This window comes from Arachis duranensis, chromosome 10, assembly GCF_000817695.3.
Source record: "Arachis duranensis cultivar V14167 chromosome 10, aradu.V14167.gnm2.J7QH, whole genome shotgun sequence".
In the NCBI taxonomy this organism is placed as follows: Eukaryota; Viridiplantae; Streptophyta; class Magnoliopsida; order Fabales; family Fabaceae; genus Arachis; species Arachis duranensis.
In genome coordinates this window covers 18,057,516-18,082,569 of record NC_029781.3, presented here as the reverse complement: position 1 = coordinate 18,082,569, position 25,054 = coordinate 18,057,516, and the positions used below count along the sequence as shown (strand labels likewise).

General features: G+C 35.4%; 1 long non-coding RNA gene across 1 annotated transcript; it reads left to right on the top strand.

Annotated features, from left to right (window-relative positions):
• The first annotated feature begins 3,295 nt into the window (after positions 1-3,295).
• LOC107469350 (uncharacterized) lies at positions 3,296-13,595 on the top strand. Its single transcript, XR_008004493.1, has 4 exons — positions 3,296-3,373; positions 3,466-3,519; positions 11,230-11,386; positions 13,533-13,595. It is a non-coding gene; the product is annotated as an uncharacterized LOC107469350 (long non-coding RNA).
• Positions 13,596-25,054: the final 11,459 nt, after the last annotated feature.

Sequence of the window (25,054 nt, the reverse complement as noted above, 5' to 3'; positions counted from 1 at the left end):
TTTAATTTTATATGCTAAATACAATATAAAAATTTAATTTAATCTCTATCTCTCGATTTCAGTTAACCAAGGCCTATCCATCATACTCAACACTTTAATTTCCGTATAATATATAATTAGTTATTTACGTAACGAAAATTTATTTGTTTCATGTTGACCACTAAAAATATATGCTCCATTCAATTCACAATACTTGCAATTCATTTTTTTTAAATTCAATATCTATCATTTTCACAGTTTAAGAAAATAATTGTTAACTGTTTTTAACCATTTTCCCATTTTTATATTCCGTAATTTATTATGTACAATGAAGAATAAAACCTGTATTATAAACTAATTATAAAATAAGAATAATTCACTAAATATTGTCTAATCAATTTCTTATTTTAAATTGCTTAGTTAGTCCTGTGTAAAGAGTCAAAATCCAATGAGTGTGGTTGTGTGTCTATATAAAATTATAAATAATCAGTAATAAATGTTATCAAAGTGGAATTATAATTTAAAAATTTAGATACAACTAATATGTGTAAACTATATATAGCAATCTAAATCCCAACAAACTTTTAATAACAAAAAAAGAATTCTTTTAAGAAAAATAATAAAAAATAAAAGAATTTCTCAGCTCCAAAATGTTAGGCGACTAACGTTTTTCTCTTGTATTTATCTTGTATTTTTCTAATTTTTTAACAAAAAATGTTAATTGCCCAACATACTCTTCAATTGCAACTTCAACCTATGGCATTACATCATTGGTTGTAGACCCTCTGTTCCTCATAATTTTGTATATTTCCCACAACAAGAAAAGAAAAGAAAAAGTTTCGAAGAGGAGAATGTTATGGTAAAAGTGTAAATGATACATATTTATAAATACTTTAATTTGTAGTTGTTTAGAGTACCACGTAGAGATTAGTGTGTGGATCTTTATTAGTAAGTTACTAATTTTTTTTTCCTAAACCGTGACTTTATAATTATTATTAGTCTTTTTTGACTCATTTATTTTTAAAATTAATATTTTTATTTATTTTATATTTAAATTAGTATTAATTAATTTTTATTTTTTATTAAAAAATTTGATCTTTTATTTCACCCCAAAAACGCTGAAAAAATAAATGGAAGTAACTTAAGAAATATATAAAAACAAAATAATAATATTATTCTTATACCAAATACTTTTGATATTTATGTTAAAATAATTAATGATTATGGATAATAAATGCACAAATTTTAAACAATGTATATTTGAAATAAGTAAAATTTGAAATTGACCAGATTTTAATTTTACTTGTAATGTACAGTTAGGATTATGGAGATACGAAGATATTAACTGACTAAACGAGATGCAACACATTATTAAGGCATTGATTTTTTGGAATTAGTGTTATATTTTTTGAGGTTATTTTAAAAAAATATTTTTCATTGTTGAGATGGTTTAGTTATATTACAATAATTTTAAGTTAAATAGATTAGAATAAAAACAAAATAATTCAAGGTATTTTAGCTAGGTTAGTTAGTGTTTCGAAGTGTTATCTAAAAATTAAATTTATTTTGAACCTAGACGTGAGGTCCAAATACTTTAGGGGTGAGAGTTTCGACTTGTTCACCGAAAGGGCAGTTTATCCAACGTTTTCGCCTAAATGGTAGTAAAAAATGCCTGCAAAAAATTTTGATGCCTAAGTCAACAAAAGTTTATGCAGGTTTTAAGTTAAGGGACTGCAGATTATGGCAAACTCGTATCTTATGTGACTCCCTTAAAACCTACATAAATTTTTGTTGACTTAGGCACCAAAATCTCTTGTAGGCATTTTTCACTATCGTCCAGGAGAGGACCTCAGATAAATCGCCTTTTTAGTGAATAAGTCAAAACTCTCACCCAAAGTTGTCAAAATCGCGAGTCTAAGTAAACTCGTGGAGCTGACCTAGACTCAACTCGCGAGTTAACTCGTAGACTCGTACGAGTTCACCTGTTATGAAGTTTATATATATCATACATAATATATATTTACTCAATTCTAACCCTTCAAAATTAATAATATCAATCTTAAAGCACATAATAAATTAAAATAATAGCATACATTATAACAAATACTTTAAAATACACATTCAAATCCTCTATAATTATTCTTATACAAATACAACATAGAACACACAAAATTAAAAATTCTAAATCTGTAACACTAAATCTTTAATTGAACATTGAACAATATCAAATAATCAAATTAACTCTAATTAAAATAATTAATTACTAATCAGCCATGAATGGATGAACCATCTCGCCATCTAACATAAACGATAAGTAATAGGCTAAAATTAGAAGTAATAAAATTTAAAAAGCAAAAAAAAAAAACTAAATCAAGAAGCAAAGGCTCAAAAAAGGATAAAAGGAATACAAAAAATAGATGATACAGAAGAAAAGAAGGGACAAAGTCCCAACAACAACAGATCGAAGACAAGAGTGCAGCAGGCAGCGGTGGTGAGGGTGCAGCAGCAACACGAAACGACGGCGATAAATAGTCATAGATTTCACGACGGTGCAAACCAGAACAGAGATAGGACTGTAGGAAAAGTAGTCGAACTCATGAACGGTGATAGCATGACAGAGTTGCGGATAGTAGAGATGTGAAATAATACAAAGCAGAGGGTAACATAGGTAAAATTCACAAAGACAATGGCACAAATTAGAGTAGAGGTAGCAGACGTAGGCAAACAACAACAGCTCGACGGGAAACGGCGACTGCGGCAGAACATGGAGAAAGTGAGACTTGAGAGAAACGACGCAGATGAGTGAGTTGTGAGTGAGTTTTCTTTCATTCTTTGGGAGTGTTATCGTAACCCTAATAAAAAAGTATTTTTTGGTTTCAAAAGGACATTTTTTTGAGCAAAGAGTAAGTTTTTTTTTGACATTTTTTGGACCTCTTGTCTAAGTCCAAATTAATTTTGTTTTTAGGTAACACTTTGGAACACTAACTGTAAACCTCGCTAAAATCGGTAATTAATTAGTTAACAAATTTCATTTTAATTAAGAAAGCTAAAAATACAAAACTAATATTAAAATAGGATAGAGCTCGTCAAAACGAGAATTTTGATTTCGAAAATTTGGCTCAAAATCAGACCGGAGGGGCCGAACTGGTTGAACCGGGGCCCAAACCAAGCCCGTGGGTCCAACCGGACCCATAATATAAAGGAAACAGCAGCCTTCTTTTTCCTTATTAGTTTCTGCAATGCCAAAACAGAATTGGAGGAAAGGGAGAGAAGCTCTCAAACCCTAACCCTTTGATCCACCATAACTCCTCCGTCTGGGCTCCAATCGCCGCATCGTTTGCGGCCACGCGCTCAACACGTTGAGCTCTACCTTTCTATCCGAACAATTTCACTGGTAAGCCTCCTATTAAGTTCAGAATTCCTATCCCTCTTTCTTTGGTAAACTTATAAACCTATGGTGAATCTTGTCCAATTTCTATGTTCTAGGTTCAAGTTAGCTTCCGGAACTTGTGGGCTCAAGCTATTGAGCATATGGGTATGGTAAGAATACCTTAACCATAGCTCAATCTTATTTTTGGTAATAAAAAACTGAATTGGAACATATATATGTGTATTAGGTGTAGTTTAATAGGGTGTTTATGCATTGGACTTGAATTTGGATTACTTGAAGCTTTGTTGGTGACAAGGCTTACTTTGGGGCTGTTTGATTGAGCTTGGAGGGGCTATGATTTTGTGTTGAGAGGCTGCCTTGGGTGAATTAAGTGATCGGCCAAGGTATGATTTATGTTTCGCACGTTTAATATTTACGGTGTTGTGAAAACTTAGGTTAGAGGAACCATAGGATAAGTTGAATTGTTTGTTGTATTTAATGATTAGCCTTGTAAGATTGTTGAAATAGATTTGTTGGTGGATTTATATATTAGAATTATGAGGTGTGGAAGTTATTAATAGTGTGATCTTATATTTATTTATGATGGATTAGGATTGGTGTTTGCTAATAAGGATGTAGAGTTGTGTTGTGTTGGTATTGCATATGCTGTAACTAATTATGTAATGATCGAAATTGTATGAGACTAAGTTTGGAATAAACTTGGGAATATAAGGAACTAAACTAGAAAATTTGGGACCTTTTTGTTAAATATACAATTTATGAAAAATTTTTAATGTTAGGTTGTTAAATCTGTCCTGCAGCAGAAAAGGTCAACCAGGGCAGCAAATTGTTTGTCTTGCGGCGACTTCTATGAGTTGAGTTTTGGAGCAAAACTAATTTTTTTATAAAATTTGATTAACTTACTTTATTTCTCTAAAACTTCAGAATTTTAAGAGTTGAGGATTGGGAGTTGTGAATTTTTGAATATTGGTGGTTAAAGCTGAAAAGAAACAGATTTCAGCAAGCTATTTATCAACTTCCAATACTTGTAACTCTTAGAATTGAATAGCAATTGGGTTGAAACCAAGATACACTTATTTCTGGATGAGCAAGGAGTTTCCAAATCAAAATTTAGTTTAATTGGAGTTTTGTAATAAAAGTTATTCAAATTGAAAGGTACTAAGCTTGTTGGTTTCAAAAACAGATTTTGACTTATTTTTACTTAACTTCCAGGTAATGTAACTTCTTCATTAAAAATGGTATTAACTCAGAACCAATTGAGAAAGAAACCTGGATGAGTAAAGTTTAACTACATTGATTTTTAAAGTCATTGGATTTAACTTGGATTTTATATTGAATTTTGAATATCACATGCTGCTGCTGTTTTTCTGGTGTTATGTACTGCAGAGCAGTCACAGTTTTTCCTTTATTCCTGAGGCTAGAGAAATCAGAAAATTATGATCTTTGGTTTGTTAGAAAGCTTATTTCAAGATGAACTCCTGGACATACGTTTTTTTCCATTCCGAGTTTATTTGTTATATTAAAAACAGAAAAGAAAATAGAGTGTCGAGGATGTCTTAGTGATAGTCATGGGTTCGAGTAGTTAAAGTTTAATCTTCGTGTGATGTGATTGAGTTAATGTTAGAGTTGAGTTGATTTTAAGATTATTCAATATTAAGAAAGTTAAGAAGAGTTTTATAAATAGTTTGGTCAAGACCCGGAAAGGGTAATCAAGATGAATTATAAGGGAATGATGATGAAAAATGTGGAAGGGAGGTTGTTAATAAAAGGAGTTAACATGCCATGGCTTGATGAATGATTAAATAATGATTGTGACTATGAAATGACTTATGAATGACGATATCTGAGATACGAGTTTTTCTGGGTAAAAACCGTGGCTCGCCACCACGTGTTCCAGGTTGATTCTCGATACTCTGTTAACCCTACGTCGTAAGGGTGACCGGGCACGTATAAATTCCCGGGTATGGATAACCCCATTGAGTGATTTATATGATGATTGAATGTGAACTCTATGCATAGACTCTTGGGGATGCGCATTGGGGGACAGTCTAAGGTTTTCGGACTTGTCAGGTTGCCTGGATAACCGACAGATGGGCCCTATCAGTCATAGGACAGACATGCATCATATGCATTGGTTTGTTTTGATTGCTATGCATTTCCTGGGTTTGCCTTATCACCTGCTATCTTTATACTTTCTATTTGTACTATTTGCTCATCACTTGTGCGTGACCCTGTTTGGTTGCTTGTTTCTGTTGCATTGTGGATGATGGAGGGATAGAGGAAATGGAGAAATGGTTTGGTGTTAGATTAGGATTGAAATTGAGTAAGTTAGGTAGATTTAGAATACCTACCCCTATTTATAGCTTCTAATTAGTAATTAAGTTGGATAATTGTATAACGGAGTTCTAGGATTGCCTTTGACATTCTCAGGACCTTATTTATTATACGCGTGACACTTTTACCATGCTGAGAACCTCCGGTTCTTATTCCATATTGTATTGTTGTTTTTCAGATGCAGGTTGAGAGGCTCCTCGCTAGGCATCTGGATCCTGGAAAGCGAAGTAGTCCTTGGGTGTATTTTGGTTTCTATTTGTATATATGTATATATATATATAAGCTTTGCAGGCTGAGTCAGGGGCTAGTTATGCTGTTCCTTGGCTTTTCTTTATCCTTTGGTTTATTGTTTTATCATGTTCCTATTAGGTTTCTTACCACGCAAGTAATCCTTTCCTGAGCATTACACTTTTTATTTTACAATTTTGTTTTACCCGTTTTTCAAGGTTCCTAGTTAAATAACTTTTTCTTTATTATTATTATATATATATTACTATTCTTAGAGGTCGTAATACCTTACTATCTCAGTCTTATGACTTAAGCATAATACTAAGTATGGTAGGGTGTTACATTATGGTATCAGAGCAGTTCGTTCCTATAGAGCCTGAGGACAGACTGAATATGCTATTGTTCATTCTCTGTGTATGTGTCTATGTGCTATTAGGATATCTAACTGATATGTGTAGCATACATGTTCGTGAGCATGCATTTGGGACTCTTAAGCACTAAACCTGAGATATTGAGACTGATCACCTTAATATCAATTGTTTGGTGTGAACAGGGACCAAATGTTGACTCGCGGATCCGAGCGATGTAACTGGAAGGAAAATCCTAGGACCGAACCAATGCGAGGACCCCGAGATGGAAGCTCGGGTGCTGGTACGAGCAACACAGGTCGATACTATAGGTCCATGACTCTTACTGATTTCCTCAAGAGTGGCCCACCCCGGTTTAATGGAAACACTAATGCGCTAGAGGCTGATCTGTGGTTTCGAGAGGCGGAGAGATTCTTCTACACTCAGCATATACCGGAAGTACAGTCGATGGAGATAGTGACTTACATGTTGGAGGGAGATGCTCAGGAATGGTGGCAGGAGTTATATCACACCTTGCAAATGGAGTTAATAGATATTCCTTGGAGTAGATTCAAGATGGAATTCTACGGAAAATATTTCTTACATGCTATTCGCATTGCAAAAGAATTGGAGTTAATGCAACTGAAGCAAGAAGATATGTCGGTTGCTGACTATACCCGCGAATTCGACAATTTGTGTCGTCTCTCAAGAGTTTGTCAAGGAAATCCAGCCGACTATGAGGCACTAAACCTGAGATATTGAGACTGATCACCTTAATATCAATTGTTTGGTGTGAACAGGGACCAAATGTCGACTCGCAGATCCGAGCGATGTAACTGGAAGGAAAATCCTAGGACCGAACCAATGCCAAGACCCCGAGATGGAAGCTTGGGTGCTGGTACGAGCAACACAGGTTGATACTATAGGTCCATGACTCTTACTAATTTCCTCAAGAATGGTCCACCTCGGTTTAATGGAAATGCTAATGCGCTAGAGGCTGATCTGTGGTTTCGAGAGGCGGAGAGATTCTTATACACTCAGCACATACCGGAAGTACAGTCGGTGGAGATAGTGACTTACATGTTTGAGGGAGATGCTCAGGAATGGTGGCAGGAGTTATATCACACCTTGCAAATGGAGTTAACAGATATTCCTTGAAGTAGATTCAAGACAGAATTCTACGAAAAATATTTCTTACATGCTATTTGCATTGCAAAAGAATTGGAGTTAATGCAACTGAAGCAAGAAGATATGTCAGTTGCTGACTATACCCGCGAATTCGACAATTTGTGTCGTCTCTCAAGAGTTTGTCAAGGAGATCCAGCCGACTATAAGGAGTGAAAGTGTGTTCAGTATGAGAAAGGGCTTAGAAGAGACATCTTCAACTGCGCGAGTCCGCAAAGGTTAACGGATTTCCCTGAATTAGTTATGAAAAGTCAATTCGCAGAACGTTACTCTATGAAGTCAGCAATGTTACAGGAAGGTTATGGAGAGACTACTTCAGAAGAACCGCACGGAGCCGGACTAGGCGTATGTTACAAGTACAGGAAGCTGGGGCATATAGCTCGAGACTGTCCACACAAGAAATGCTAGGATACAGTCGAATCCGATCTTCAGACCCGAGGTAACCTTAAGCTAGCCGTTGTGTTTTTAACTACCTTGCGTATCATTAATATATGTACGATCCAATTGTGAAGTACGACAAGTTTTGATGATCGTGGAGTCCGAACCGATGATTAGTCGAAGCCTACTAGTTGTAGAGACAGAGCGATACTTAGCTAACTTAGATGAATGGCTGGGTTCTTGAAAGATAGGGATCCGAATAATGAGGTGGAAGCCGGGTGAATTATATCTAAGGAATTGGAACCGTTGAGAGCTATGCAGAGTTATCGTTTGAAATCCAGTGACGTTAAGATTTCAAGGAGAAAGGAATAGAGCGAGTTCAACCTTTAGTTGTAAATTGATCACGAGACAAGTGGAGGTGAGACTGAATTCCTATACGAGAGAGTTTCCAAGACCGTTCTTGAAAATGTACCATAATTTCCACCTTAGAGAGAGCGTGAGTTTGTCATAGACGTAGTGTCAAGAATTGGATCAGTGTTGATTGCACCACAAGTGAAGATATTATTAGAATCAGTAGAGTTCAAGACCGAGTTAAAGAGAATACTGGGAGAGAAGATCATCCAACTAGGTGTTTCTTTGTGAGAGCGTGCCAACTAATCTTCACGACTTAATCTAACCTTTCTCTTGTAGCCTACATTCAAAGTCCTACCTTGATCCTTCTTTTGTAAAAACCCATTGTTCTTTCGATCGTGTTCCCTACTCGTACAAGATCGTCTCTTTTGAATTTAACTTGAATTCATCCTGATATAATCACGTAATTTTTGAATCCTGGTGATCTGCGGTGCGTGAAATTGCTCCCTTGTGAGAACTCGCATTCCTTTCAAGCCAACTAGAACCTATACAATCCAACATGCCTTATTCTTTCTATTTAAGCTTTGATTCGAACTTCTTTTCTGAAATGCAACTAGGTTTCTCTTCTTGTGCATCCCATTGATTCTGTACAACTCCGGTTAACTGTACATAAGACTTTTTTTAATCCTTATGAACACCGTTCATGCTATTCGTTCATTCCCTTGAACATAATTTTTCCTTGAAAAATAAACTCGTATTGGATTTTGCGTCACGCATAACCCTTAGATGCAATTATTAGAGTGTCAATCCTTTAAAGCAAGACTTTGGAACATGAAATTAAACCAACGACATTACGAGGGAATTCAAAACTTTAATCCTCACCGATCGTATCGCTCGTGACTGAATAGATGCAACGAGATGCACCGTGTGAATAAAATACCAGGATACGCTGGAAGTCTTCAAGCCATGGAAAGAAGATTGATCTTTATGCCAATGCTTGTATTACTTAAGCATAAAGGACCATTTAAGAAATTACTACCAAGCATTATTGGGGGACTTGAGAAGCGTGCTGATGTGACATCATGAGGTTGTAGTAGACGCCCTAAGCAAGAAGTTTATAAGGGATTCTTGGACGTTAATTTCAAAGGAGAAAATGTTAGATGAGTTGAAGTTCTAAGTTGGAGAATGAGAGTGTAGAGTGAAAATATCGGACTAAGTCCATTACCAGTTTACAACATGGTATCGACGAGATGCGGGACACATAGCGAGACAATAAGGAGCCGCTAAAGATATCAAGTCTCGGTAAACAAAGGAGAATTAAAAAGAGATTTATATGCCTAACGCAAATGCTGAAATAGAGATCATAGGATTAAGGGCTTAGGGAGCGCAATAGTAGTGATAAGGAGCTACTAGAAGTACTAAAACCTGTTGAATCAAGAAGATACCGAGAAGGATGTTAAGTGTTTAAATCAGAAGTTAAGACGAGGAATTATTGTCTGAAGCTCATGAGAAAGGATTTTCGAAGTTACCATGAAGCTGCCAAGACGTACCATGAATCAAAGAAGATATTTTTGGGTTATTAGAAATAAAGAATAAAGTGGCAATATATTTAATGGCATTTTAAAGCATGAAGAAGTAAAGGAGGACCACTAGAAAACTATTCGAAATCCTGCAACCATTGAAGATTTTACATCTGAAGTAAGGAAGAGTAATTATCGGTTTCGTATTAGATTGTCAAGGACTAGCGGAGAAGATGGAGCTTCACAGAGTGCTAAATACTACCGCATTGATAAAAACTAGAGCATCAAATACCTTAGTTCCCGAATTTAATAGCCGAGGTAGCAGAGAAGAGTTATGCAAATTCGAGTTAACAATCTTACTATAAAAAGCCGACAAAAGGATTACATGAACCAAGGAAGTCCTAAACTTGAGAAGGTTATTTTAACAAGTTGAAATCAGTGAGTGAGTCAAGATGAAGGTATTAAAACCAAAGTGTTTTGGGATCTAGGGTAATGGCAAGGACGGACTTGTCAGATTCTGAAGAGAATTAAACCAGTGACATATCAGATAACCATATCCTATATCTTCCAAACTGGTACCATGTAACACATCTCAACTTTAGGAGTACACTTCTAATATCAATCACATATTAGAACTTGAATCAATGCAACTGAGAAAGGATCTCACGCTTCGAGTAACCTCGGTTAGGATATATAATAAGATACCATGGCCAAGCAGCCAGGCAGAGTAGAAGTTATATACTAGAGAATGTAAAAAGTGAAGCTGGAAGTGGGTAACGTACTCAAGAAACTCCGAATATGCCGAAGGACTACCCACACCTCTTTTCAGATAACTGAAGCTGAATTTTGAGGGCAAAATTCCTAATTAGGTGAGTAGGATGTAAACCCCGCTAAAATCGGTAATTAATTAGTTAATAAATTGCATTTTAATTAGGAAAGCTAAAAATGTAAAACTAATATTAAAATAGGATAGAGCTCGTCAAAACGAGAATTTTGATATCAATTTCGAAAATTTGGTTCAAAATCAGACCCGAAGGGCCAAACCGGTTGAATCGGGGCCCAAACTGAGCCCGTGGGTCCAACCGGACCCATAATATAAAGGAAACGGCAGCCTTCTTCTTCCTCATTAGTTTCTGCAATGCCAAAACAGAATTGGAGGAAAGGGAGAGAAGCTCTCAAACCCTAACCCTTTGATCCACCATAACTCCTCCGTCTGGTCTCCGATCGCCGCACCATTTGCGGCCACGCACTCAACGCGTCGAGCTCCACCTTTCTATCCGAACAATTTCACTGGTAAGCCTCCTATTAAGTTCAGAATCCCTATCCCTCTTTCTTTGGTAAACTTGGAAACCTATGGTGAATCTTGTCCAATTTCTATGTTCTAGGTTCAAGTTAGCTTCTGGAACTTGTGGGCTCAAGCTATTGAGCATATGGGTATGGTAAGAACACCTTAACTCTAGCTCAATCTTATTTTTGGTAATAGAAAATGGAATTGGAACATATATATGTGTATTAGGTGTAGTTTAATAGGGTGTTTATGCATTGGACTTGAATTTGGATTACTTGGAGCTTTGTTGGTGACAAGGCTTGCTTTGGGGCTGTTTGATTGAGCTTGGAGGGGCTGTGATTTTGTGTTGAGAGGCTGCCTTGGGTGAATTAAGTGATTGGCCAAGGTATGGTTTAAGTTTCGCACGTTTAATATTTACGGTGTTGTGAAAACTTAGGTTAGAGGAACAATATGATAAGTTGAATTGTTTGTTGTATTTAATGATTAGCCTTGTAATGTTGTTAGAATAGATTTGTTGGTGGATTTATATATTGGAATTATGAGGTGTGGAAGTTATTAATGGTGTGCTTTTATATTTATTTATGATGGATTAGGATTGGTGTTTGTTAATAAGGATGTAGAGTTATGTTGTGGTGGTATTGCATATGCTGTAACTAGTTATGTAATGATCGGAATTGTATGAGACCAAGTTTGGGATAAACTTGGGAATATAAGAAACTAAACTGAAAAATTTGGGACCTTTTTGTTAAATATATAATTTATGGCAAATTTTTAAAAATTAGGTTGTTAAATCTGTCCTGCAACAGAAAAGGTCAAACAGGGCAGCAACTTGTTTGTCTTGCTGCGACTTCTACGAGTTGAGTTTTGGAGCGAAACTAATTTTTTTTATAAAATTTGATTAACTTGCTTTATTTCTCTAAAACTTTAGAATTTTAAGAGTTGAGGATTGGGAGTTGTGAATTTTTGAATATTGGTGGTCGAAGCTGAAAAGAAACAGATTTCAGCAAGCTATGTATCAACTTCCAATACTTGTAACTCTTAGAATTGAATAGCAATTGGGTTGCAATCAAGACACACTTATCTCTAGATGAGCTAGGAGTTTCCAAATCAAAATTCAGCTTAATTGGTGTTTTGTGATAAAAGTTATTCAAATTGAAAGGTACTAAGCTTGTTGGTTTTAAAAACAGATTTTGACTCATTTTTACTTAACTTCAAGGTAATGTAAATTTTTCATTAAAAATGGTATTAACTCAGAACCAATTGAGAAAGAAACCTAGATGAGTAAAGTTTAACTACATTATTTTTTAAAGTCATTGTATTTAACTTGGATTTTATATTGAATTTTGAATATCACATGCTGCTGCTATTTTTCTGGTTTTATGCACTGCAGCGCAGTCACGATTTTTCCTTTATTCTTGAGGCTAGAGAAATCAGAAAATTATGATCTTTGGTTTGTTAGAAAGCTTATTTCAAGACGAACGCCTGGACATAACGTTTTTTCACCATTTCGAGTTTATTTGTTATATTAAAAACAGAAAAGAAAATAGAGTGTCGAGGATGTCTTAGTGATAGTCATGGGTTCGAGAAGTTAAAGTTTAATCTTCGTGTCATGTGATTGAGTTAATGTTAGAGTTGGGTTGATTTTAAGATTATTCGATATTAAGAAGGATGAGAAGAGTTTGATAAATAGTTTGGTCAGGACCCGGAAAGGGTAATCAAGATGAATTATAAGAGAATGATGATTAAAAATGTGGAAGGGAGGTTGTTAATAAAAGGAGTTAACATGCCATGGCTTGATGAATGATTAAATAATGATTGTGACTATGAAATGGCTTATGAATGATGATATCTAAGATACGAGTTTCCCTGGGTAAAAATCGTGGCTCGCCACCACGTGTTCCAGGTTGATTCTCGATACTCTGTTAACCCTACGTCGTAAGGGTGACCGGTCACGTATAAATTTCCAGGTATGGATAACCCCCATTGAGTGATTTATATGATGATTGAATGTGAACTCTATGCATAGACTCTTGGGGATGCGTGACGGGGGACAGTCTAAGGTTTTCGGACTTGCCGGGTTGGTTGGATAACCGACAGATGGGCCCCATCAGCCATAGGACAGACATGCATCATATGCATTTGTTTGTTTTGATTGCTATGTATTTCCAGGGTTTGCCTAATTGATATATATCACCTGCTATCTGTTATACTTGCTATTTGTACTTTCTGCTCATTACTTGTGTGTGACCCTGTTTGGTTGCTTGTTTCTGTTGCATTGTGGATGATGGAGGGATGGAGGAAATGGAGAAATGGTTTGGTGTTAGATTAGGATTGAAATTGAGTAAGTTAGGTAGATTTAGAATACCTACCCCCTATTTATAGCTTCTAATTAGTAATTAAGTTGGATAATTGTATAACGGAGTTCTAGGATTGCCTATGGCATTCTCAAGACCTTATTTATTATACGCGTGGTACTTTTACCATGTTGAGAACCTCCAGTTCTCATTCCATATTGTATTGTTGTTTTTCAGATGCAGGTCGAGAGGCTCCTCGCTAGGCGTCTGGATCTTGGAAAGCGAAGTAGTCCTTGGGTGTATTTTGATTTCTATTTGTATATATGTATATATATGTGTAGCTTACACTCCAAGTAACTTATGTACGCTGCTCCTCTTAGAGGTTGAGAGAGAGATAGGAGTTCACTCTGATATTTTGGTATATTTTGGGGACACTTATGTATGTTTATATTTATATATATATCCTCTGGCCAGCCTTAGCTTCGCAGGCTGAGTCAGGGGCTAGTTATGCTGTTCCTTAGCTTTTCTTTATCCTTTCATTTATTGTTTTATCATGTTCCTATTAGGTTTCTTAGCACGCAAGTAATCCTTTCCTGAGCGTTGCGTTTTTTTATTTTGCGATTTTGTTTTACTCGTTTTTCAAGGCTCCTAGTTGAATAACTTTTTCTTTTTTATTATTATATATATTACTATTCTTAGAGGTCGTAATACCTTACTATCTCAGTCTTATGACTTAAGCATAATACTAAGTATGGTAGAGTGTTACACTAACTAAACTAAAATGCCTCAAAATTATTTTGTTTTTATTCTGATCTATTTAACTTAAAATTATTGTAATATAACTAAACAATAAAAAATATTTTTTATTAAATAAACTCAAAATATAACACCAATCCCAAAAATTCAATGTCTCGATGATGTGTTACATCTCGTTTAGTCAGTTGATATTTCTATATCTTCATAGTCCTAATTATACATTACAAGTGAAATCGAAATCTGGTCAATTTTAAAGCTTATTTATTTCAGATGCATATCACCTAAAATTTATATATTTATTATGCATAATCAATGTATTCAAGAATTATATATATTGGTAAATAAATATTTATTTTATTTATATAAAATATTTTAAATTTTAACGTGTATGCATTTTTTATAGTATACATTATTTTGATATTAATATTTTGTGATAATTATTACACGAACTCTTTTTATTTTACTAAAACATAATTAGTTAATAATAATCTATTAATTTTAAAAATAGACTATGGTTTAAGACTAATAACAATTATAAAGTTACCGTTTAATAAAAAAAATTAGTAACTTACTAATAGAGACACACACTAATCTCTTGACACATGGTACTTCAAAAAACCACAAATTAAAATATTTGTAAATATATATTATTTGCATCTTTATCATAACACTCTCTCCTTCCAAAGAATAAACAAATTTGGAAAACCCAGTAATCAAACATACTAAATACATGGATGATCCATTCCAACCAATTCTTTCATGCCTAGCACACTTTTTTCTCAAAGCCAATTGTAATCATCATCAACACATCCTGATCCAAATCATCATCATCATCATAATCTAATCTCACTTAGCCTTTGAAACAAGACTTTGTTGTTAGCTTCATCATATTCATATCATAAATAAGAAGATCAATTCATATATTATTATTAACTAAGATCAATTTCACCACTCTCCTTCACCTCTTGGATTCTATTGACAGCTTCTTTGACATCCAATCTCTTTTCAACATTAGCTTCACAACAAGCCAATGCAATCCTTAATAGCTTTGCCATCTCAACCTCATTTTCTTTGCTTGCACCCATTTCTTTATCAAAAACCTCACACTCCACTCTTCAGGAACAACTGAATCAACTCAATTTGCTAAGCTCAACTCACTCTCTCTCCCTTGTTGCAAGAATTTTGCTTGGAATTTTCCAGTTAGGATCTCCAAGATTAAGATCCAAAGGCTCTACACATCAGTCTTCTTTGTAACTCTGCCTTGTTGCAAATACTCTGGTAACTTGTAAATTACCATAATGTATGATGCAAGCTCTTGATTAATCACTGGCACTAAACCATAATCTGTTAGGATTGGTTCATAGTTTTCATTTAGAAGAATATTTGATGATTTCAGATGTCCATGTGGTGATATACTGCTATTAGCCTTGGCATCTCTTTGTGTAGATATTCAAGACCTTGTGCTATGCCTTTCTTTTTCTTTAATCTTGTTGGCCAATCAAGGCTTGGTTGCCCCAATGCTTGGTGTCCTGAATTTTTTTTAATAAATAAATAACTATTCTATATACAATCATGTTATGTATATGCAAAAAATCAATTACCAAATTAAATTAATCATTCATATAGAATACATATTAAAATACAAAATATATTTTTAAAATAAACTAAATAACATCTCCTTTATATATAAAAGGAGAGCAGTAGATGGTTCTTTACTCGACAAGTGTCTAACCTGTCTGAACGACACATGGCACACTAAAGAGTAAGTGTATCAAAGTAAATATATATCTAGAATGACAAAATTTGGACATTTAGCGGCAACCTTTTTCATAGGCTATTGCATTTCAAAATTCAAAAACTCATATCTCTCTCTATCATTCTCTTTGCCTGCCGGTACAGAAGCTCAGCACCGTCTCCGGAGTAAACGCAAGAACTTTGCTTGCAATGCAAACAAAGAAATCGCTGTTAGAGACTTTTCATTGGTTTCCAAAAACCAAGGCTCGATCCCTTTGCAGTTACTTAGCAAAGATGGCTATCGTGGCTTATGGCCATCACCGGGGAAGCAATCAGCGATTGGACTCATCATCGTCGAGCAGCAGAGATGAAGAATAACAATCCAGAAGTGATGATGGCTGTTGATGCAGCAGCGAGAAGAAAGAACAGCAGCAGCGGCGAGTGGTGTTCCTGCCAACAGTGAAGAAGGAGTAACTAGAAGCAAGTTGATGACACAGTGAAGAGAACGAGAGCTCTAAGATCCTACTATCGACGGTGTTGCAGAGGTAATTTTTTAAGTAGAAATTTATTTTATATTTTCTTAACACGATGTGATTCACCCTTATTCACAGATCTGACTTTTACCATCGTTAGCTTTGTGTAGTGTCTTTTAATTTTTTTTAATTGATGCGCTTGGTGCACGAAATTGTGATCATCAACAATGGCGCCAAAAACTTGGTAGCGCTCTCAAACGTGAATCACACTTTGTCACAACTTCACACAACTAACCAGCAAGTGCACTGGGTCGTCCAAGTAATAAACCTTACGTGAGTAAGGGTCGATTCTATGGAGATTGTTAGTATGAAGCAAGCTATGGTCATCTTGTAAATCTCAGTTAGGTGGATTCAAATGGTTATGGAGTTTTCGAAAATAATAATAAATAAAACATAAAATAAAGATAGAAATACTTATGTAAATCATTGGTGGGAATTTCAGATAAGTGTATGGAGATACTTCGTCCTTGTTGAATCTATGCAACATACTGCTTTCTTAATTTCAATCCTTCATACTCCTTTCCATGGCAAGCTGTATGTAGGGCATCACTGTTGTCAATGGCTACTTCCCATCCTCTCAGTGAAAAAGGTCCAAATGCTCTTGTCACAGCACGGCTAATCATCTGTCGGTTCTCGATCATGTCGGAATAGAATCCATTGATTCTTTTGCGTTTGTCATCACGCCCAACAATTGCGAGTTTAAAGCTCGTCACAGTCATTCAATCTCTGAATCCTACTCGGAATACCACATACAAGGTTTAGACTTTCCAGATTCTCAGGAATGGCCGCTAATAATTCTAGCTTATACCATGAAGATTCTGATCAAGGAATCCAAGAGATATGTGCTCGTTCTAAGGTAGAACGGAAGTGGTTGTCAATCACGCGTTCATGAGGATGGATGATGATGAGTGTCATGGATCATCACATCCATCAGGTTGAAGTGCAACGGATATCTTAGAACAAGAATAAGCTGAATTGAATAGAAAATAGTAGTAATTGCATTAAAACTCGAGGTACAACAGAGCTCCACACCCTTAATCTATGGTGTGTAGAAACTCCACCGTTGAAAATACATAAGTGATGAAGGTCCAGGTATGGCCGAATGGCCAGCCCCCGAATGTGATCAAAGATGTAAAATCTCAGATGTCTAATACAATAGTAAAATGTCCTATTTATACTAGACTAGCTACTAGGGTTTACAAAAATAAGTCTAAGTGCAGAAATCCACTTCCGGGGCCCACTTTGATGTGTGTTTGGGATGAGCTTGAGCTTTACACGTGCAGAGGCTTCTCTTGGAGTTAAATGCCAAGTTGTAATGTGTTTTTGGCGTTTAACTCTGGTTTGTGACGTGTTTCTGGCGTTTTACTCCAGAATGCAGCATGGAACTGGCGTTGAAGGCCAGTTTGCGTCGTATAAGCTCGAACAAAGTATGAACCATTATATATTTCTGGAAAGCTCTGGATGTCTACTTTCCAAACCCGTTGAGATCGCACCATTTGAAGTTCTGTAGCTCCAGAAAATCCATTTCGAGTGCAGGGAGGTCAGAATCCAACAGCATCAGCAGTCCTTTGTCAGCCTCCTTATCAGAGTTTTGCTTAGGTCCCTCAATTTTAGCCAGAAAATACCTGAAATCACAGAAAAATACACAAACTCATAGTGAAGTCTAGAAATGTGAGTTTAACATAAAAATTAATGAAAACATCCCCAAAAGTAGCTAGATCCTACTAAAAACTACCTAAAAACAATGCCAAAAAGCGTATACATTATCCACTTATCAGCGCTCTTTCTAATGATAGAAGCTAAGGAGTGCTAATAAGGAAAATTGGAATCGAGCAGAGTAATGTAAATGCTAAATGGTTTTAGTTTTCTTTGATTTGGTGACTCAATGTTGTTGCATCTAGATTCGGATACCATGAATTAAACTTTGTAGTGCTCTTTTGTTTATCTGACATAATGAATTCATGGAGGGTTTTGTTTTCTTCTACTAAATGGAGCTGGAATTTTGAGCAATTAATCATTAAATTCTGCTGCATGTGCAGCCTGCAACTGAACACTGTTGGTAAAAAAATAAGTCTCAATAAAAATATTAACAAAACTTGTTTATCTTTTCACAAGTATTGATAGGAGAAAAATGTCTCTCAATATTTTTATCTACAACTATTAATTATTACAGTTGGGCTACATCTCTAAGTCTTTTTGCATCCAAGTCCAACTAAGCAGGCACAACACCAAAAAACCCATTCTTATTAAAGAGAGTGGTTACACGCGCCAAAAATTCCAAATGTTACCACTTTAATTTGTGCTCTAATATGAAAAATGGTTCGTTCTTCAAACTTAAAATTGCAATAAAGAAATTTCAAATTTCTCTTAAAATCTCTCAAAAATCTTCAAAGTCTCTTCGGAAACTACAGCATTTGAATTCATCAACCAAAAACACAAAAAAACAAGAACAAAGATTCCGTAAGGTACTGAGAAAACTATTGTTATTATGTTCAGTTAATTTCTCGCAAATCTCGCATTTCTACTAGTTTGATTTAAGGTTTAGCAAATCGAGTTTGTTTACTAGATCGAGTTTCTCTGATTCCATTTTTTCTTATTTTTCTCTGTAACTAGGGCATCGAATGAAACTGTGTTCTTAGTTTATTGGTTCTAATAAATAACTCAGTTTATATCTTAGTTTAATTGAGTTCACTTGCATGTAAAAATGACTTCAATGTATTTTTCTTGCTGATTGAATGTTTATGACGTTTTGTTCAAATTTGAACTAAATTCGGTGCATTTGTGAATTGAGTGAGGTTCACTTGATACTACTGTTAAGTATTTACCAAATTTGTTATTCCTTAAAAAATTTAGGTTCATTTCTTAGTTTAATTTACGTTCATTTGGTTTGGTTTAGCTTGAATTTGCTGAACTTATTCATGTGGTTGTTTAATTAGTTTTCGTTCAAATTTAAACCAAATTCGATTCATTTGTTAATTGAGTGAGGTTCACTTGATGCTACTGTTAAGTATTGACCAAATTTGTTATTACTTAAGAAATTTAGGTTCATTTCTTAGTTTGATTTATATTTATTTGGTTTCGTTTTGCTTGAATTTGCTGAACTTGTTCATGTAGGGTTGTTTAGTTAGTTTTTATTCAAATTTGAACCAAATTTGGTTCATTTGTGAATTGAGTGAGGTTCACTTGATGCTACAGTTAAGTATTGACCAAATTTTTATTCGTTACAGCAAAAATGAAAAAGATGACCTGTTAAGTATTAACCAAATTTTTTATTCCTTACAGCAAAAATGAAAAAGATCACCATCTCAAAAAAGGAGAAACCACATTACAATGTAAGCATACACACCTTAAATCAACTTTATTTTTGTATTATAAATATATCATAACATAATATTTCAAATCCTTGCAGAAAACTCACGATTTGAGATGCTCAACGAGATCGATAGCGAGGGTGTTCATCGAATTGAGTGAACGAAAGAAAGCTATCGTTGAAGAAATGAAATTCGGTGCACTGAGACATATTCCAGAATTGAATATCTCGCACAAGCTCTTGAGGGAATTGATTCTTTCCTTTGATCTCTATCATGGATTCTTGGACACTTGCTATGCCAAAGTCTACATAACCTCTGCCAAGATAAAAGATGCAATGGCCTAAATTCAGGAGGTATTATGCTTTTCATCTTTTGTATTTGTATTTTTTTTATCTTTTTGTTATTTTTATATTAATTTGTTTATATTAAAATATTTCAGTTCATTCATTCGGTATTGACAAAAATTTTTATTCCTTAAGGTATTGTTTGTTTGGACTGAAAATCAACGGAAAGAAAATAAAAGGAAGGAAGTGAGAGGAAAAACATTTATTTTCTCTTGTTTGTTTGGAATGAAATTTTTAGTGAAAAACTAAAACAATTTAAAATTAAGAATGGGTCCCACTCAAAATTTTTCCTCCCAACTATGGACGGAAAACTGAGAGGAAAATGAAACCCAAGAACATTATCCCACATTTTCCCTTTCATAAATCATATACATAAAATACCATTTTTATAAATACAAGGACAAAAATATCATTTACTACTAATTTATTCTTCTTTCTCCCTAGTTTTCTTTCTAACCAAACAAAAAAAAATTATTATTTCTTTTCTTTTCTTTCTTTCCATTTTCCTTTCATCCAAACAACTCAAGAGAAAATAAAAATACATTCAAATTCTTTCCTTTCTTTTCTTTCTTTTCTATTTCCTTCCTTTCTATTTCCATCTTCCCATCTAAAAAAGTCCTAAGTAATTTCGATTCATTTCTTAGTTTAATGAGGTTCATTTAGATACAGAAAATGAATTCCATGTGTTCTTGTTAATGTTTGAAACTTTTTGACTACTTGTTTAAATCTGAATTGATTTATTTAATTGTTTATATTAAAATATTGTAGGGGATCATTTTCCTGAAAAAGTTGCGTACAACAAACTGAATGAGCAGCAGAAGGAGATTATTGACAACTTCAAAGGTGCTACTTTGGTATCTTTGACAAAATCTATGATTGATATGAGTGTTGAAGGGGAGGAAAACTTGCTGAAATTCAAGACAACTTTCATCGTCTTCATTCATAAATGTTTCTTGTTGCCGACAACAGTAAGTGATAAACCACTATTTTATGGTTTATATTGTGTTTAATTGAGTGGTTTTTATCAAATTCTTGCCCACTTATTCATATGATTTGCATGATTTTACAATTCCTTCCTAGTTTAGTTCTATGGTTGAAAACTTGCTTCCTAGAGATCTTTAAATTACGTATTTTAATTCTCCTTTATACCATTCGATGCTGTGATTTGTGTGTTAAGTATTTTCAGGTTTCATAGGGCAGGAATGGCTTAGAGAATGAAGAGGAAGCTTGCAAAAATGGAAGAAACACAAGAAACTAAGGAGATGACCAGCGAACACTGACGCGGACGCATGGCACACGCGACCGCGCGAAATGGAGAAAATCGCAGTGACGCGTTCGCGTGCCTGACGCGAACGCGTGGATTGGAGTCTGCACAAATGACGCGAACGCGTAGACGACGCGTACGCGTGGCAAGAAAAAAAATGCTGAATGACGCGCACGCGTGAATGACGCGTACGCGTGGCATGCGCGATCTGCAGAATTAACAGAACACACTGGGGCAAGTTCGGGCCGCGTTTTGACCCAGTTTTCGGCCCAGAAACACATAATAAAGCCAGAGAACATGTAGAGACTCAGGATACGGAGAATAAGCAGATAATTCACAATTTTAGGATTAGATGTAGTTTCTAGAGAGAGAGAGAGGCTCTCTCCTCTCTCTTAGGTTTTAGGATTTTAGGATTAGCTTTTCTTATTTAGTTTTCTCGTATACTTTTAATTCTTCTAGTACTTTACTTTATTTACTTTCCCTTGTTGATTACTTTATGTTACTATTTGGTTTATGAATTCTCATATTTAATTTGATTTCTCTATTTATTGCAATTTGAGGTACTTCGTATTTATGATTTTAATTTAGCTTTTTACACTCTTAGCTTTGGTTGAGTAATTGGTGACTCTTGAGTTATCAAACTCAGCTGATAATTGAAAATTGGAATTCTTTGCTGATTGATTTGAATTCCCCTAACTCTAGTCTTTTCTTAGGAATTGACTAGGACTTCAGGAATCAAATTGATTTATCCACTTAACATACCTTCATAGTTAGAGGTTGACCAAGTTGGAGCAAAAGCCAATTCTCATCACAATTGATAAGGATAACTAGGATAGGACTTCCAGTTTTCATACCTTGCCAAGAGCTTTATTAGTTATTAATTTAATTTCTTGCAATTTACTTTTCTTGTTCAACCTATTTAAAAACCCCAAAAAAGATACTTTTTCCATAACCAATAATAAGAACACCTCTCTGCAATTCCTTGAGAAAATGACCCGAGGTTTGAATACTTCGTTTATCAATTTTATTAGGGGTTTGTTACTTGTGACAACCAAAACTTTTGCACGAAAGGATTCTCTGTTGGTTTAGAAACTATACTTACAACGCGATTATATTTGTGAATTTCTTTACCGATAGAAATCCGCTCGTCAAAATGGCACTGTTGCCGGGGAATTGCATACGTGTGCCTTATTATTGGTTATTGTAAATAGTTTTTTTGCTTGTTTATTTATTTTTGTTTTTAATTTTTATTAGCTACTATGAATTCTCACCCCTGTCGTTATGAGTGTGGTTCCAATGTTGTTTTAGGGAATGGACACTATAAGGAGAACATGCATCAAGGATGGAACAATCAAAGATGGGAGGAGCCACAAGAATTTGATCAATCCTCTTGGTAACAACCACCTCCAATGGACTATCAACAACCATTCTGTGATGCATATCAAGGCAATGGCTATGGTGAGCACTCTTTTGATTATCAACAACCACCACCATATGCTTATGAACCGCCTCCCCAACCTACCTTTAAACCACCATACTCACAAGCCTCCTACAACCAAACACTCCCATATGACCCTAATCCTTATCCACCATATCAACCACCCTATGAGCCATATGAGCCATACATAGATCCACCCCAATTCCAACCCAATTACTCCCAAGGAGCACCACCTCCATATACACCACATCCATATCCATCAATCCAAGAGCCTTATGACCCTACTTATGATATCCGAGCAGAACAAGAGTCAAGGGATCGTTGACGTTAGGATTTTTGCTAGTAAAGAATTTTACAAAAATAGTCGCGTTGTAGATATAGATTCTAAACCAACTGAAATCCCTTCGTACAAACATTTTGGTTGTCATAAGTAACAAACCCCTTTGAAATTGATAACCGAGTATTCAAACCTCGGGTCATCTTCTCAAGGAATTGTAGGGAGGTATGTTCTTATTATTGGTTATGGAAAAACAGTGTTTGGGGTTGAAAAAGGTTTCAAGCAAGAGAAATAGATTACAAAATTGATAAATTAATAACTAATAAAACTTTTGACAAGGTATTAGAACTGGAAGTCCTATCCTTATCAATTGTGATGAGAATTGGATTTTAATCCCACTTAGTTAACCTTTACTAAAGTAAAGGAAAGTCAAGTGAAATAATTAATTTGATCCTCAAGTCCTAGTCAATCCCTGTGGGAAGACTAGCTTTAGAGCGATCTGCCAATTTCAACCATTGCTTTATTTGATAATTCAAGAGTTACCAATTATTTAACTCAAGCCAAGAGGGAAAATTCTAAATTAAATTGAAGACATCATAAATATAATAAAGCAATCATAAATCTAAAAATACCTCAAATTATATTGAATAGAAATATCAAATGTAACATGGAAAAGTTCATAGACAAATAAAAGAGAAAGTAAATAAAAAGAAACATTGAACCTGGGATCGAGAGTCACTCCTAAAACTAAGAGAAGTCCTAAATCCCTATCCTAAGAGAGAGAGGAGAGAACCTCTCTCCAAACTAAACCTAAATCATGGAAAGTAATTAAAATGCGAGCTCTCCCCGAATGGATGCATTTCCCCACTTCATAACCTCTGGTCTATGCCTTCTGAACTTGGATTTGGGCCAAAAAGGGCTTCAGAATTTGCTCTGAGTGTTTTCTGCAATTTCTGGTGCGTGGCCTCTGTCACGCATCCGCGTGGGTCACGCGGTCACGTCGATTAGAGTTTTCCTTATCGCGCGATCGCGTCAGTCATGCGGCCGCGTCATAGGTGTTCTTCTTTAGGTGCGCGGTCGCGTCAGTCATGCGGTCACGTCACTACTTCTTCGCGCTTGGCATGCGGCCGCGTCGTCCATGCGATTGCGTGGAAGCCAGTTTCTCCAAAACTCCGTTTTACGCTTTTCTTCCATTTTTGTATGTTTCCTTTTCCATCCTTTAAGTCATTCCTGCCTTAGAAGATCTGAAACTACTCAACACACTAATCATGGCATCGAATGGAAATAAAGGTAATTAAAATAATTAATTCTAAAGCATAGAAAACATGTTTTTCACATACATCACTAGTGCACGAAATTGCAATCACACTTTTGCAATCCCGCACAACTAACCAGCAAGTGTACTGGGTCGTCCAAGTAATACCTTGCGTGAGCAAGGGTCGATCCCACAGAGATTGTCGGCTTGAAGCAAGCTATGGTTATCTTGTAAATCTTAGTCAGGATATCAGAAATTATCAGGATTGATTGTGAAAAGCAAAAGAACATGAAATGATTACTTGTTTTGTAGTAATGGAGAATAGGTTGAGGTTTGGAGATGCTCCATCTTCTGAATCTCTACTTTCCTACTGTCTTCTTCTTCAAACACGCAAGTCTCCTTCCATGGCAAGCTATATGTAGGGTTTCACCGTTGTCAATGGCTACCTCCCATCCTCTCAGTGAAAGCGATAAATGGAAGCAAGCATGATTGAATAAGAAACAGTAGTAATTGCATTAATCCATCAAGACACAGTAGAGCTCCTCACCCCCAACCATGGGGTTTAGAGACTCATGCTGTAGAAAGTACACAAAGAAGGGTGTAAAGTGTCATGAGGGCGTCATGAGGTCATAAGGTCATGATACAATGTCAAAAGATCCTATTAATAGTAAACTAGTAGCCTAGGGTGTACAGAAATGAGTAAATGACGTAAAAATCCACTTTTGGGTCCACTTGGTGTGTGCTTGGGCTGAGCAATGAAGCAATTTCGTGTAGAAACCTTTTCTGGAGTTAAACGCCAGCTTTCATGCCAGTTTGGGCGTTTAACTCCAAGTTTTATGCCAGTTCC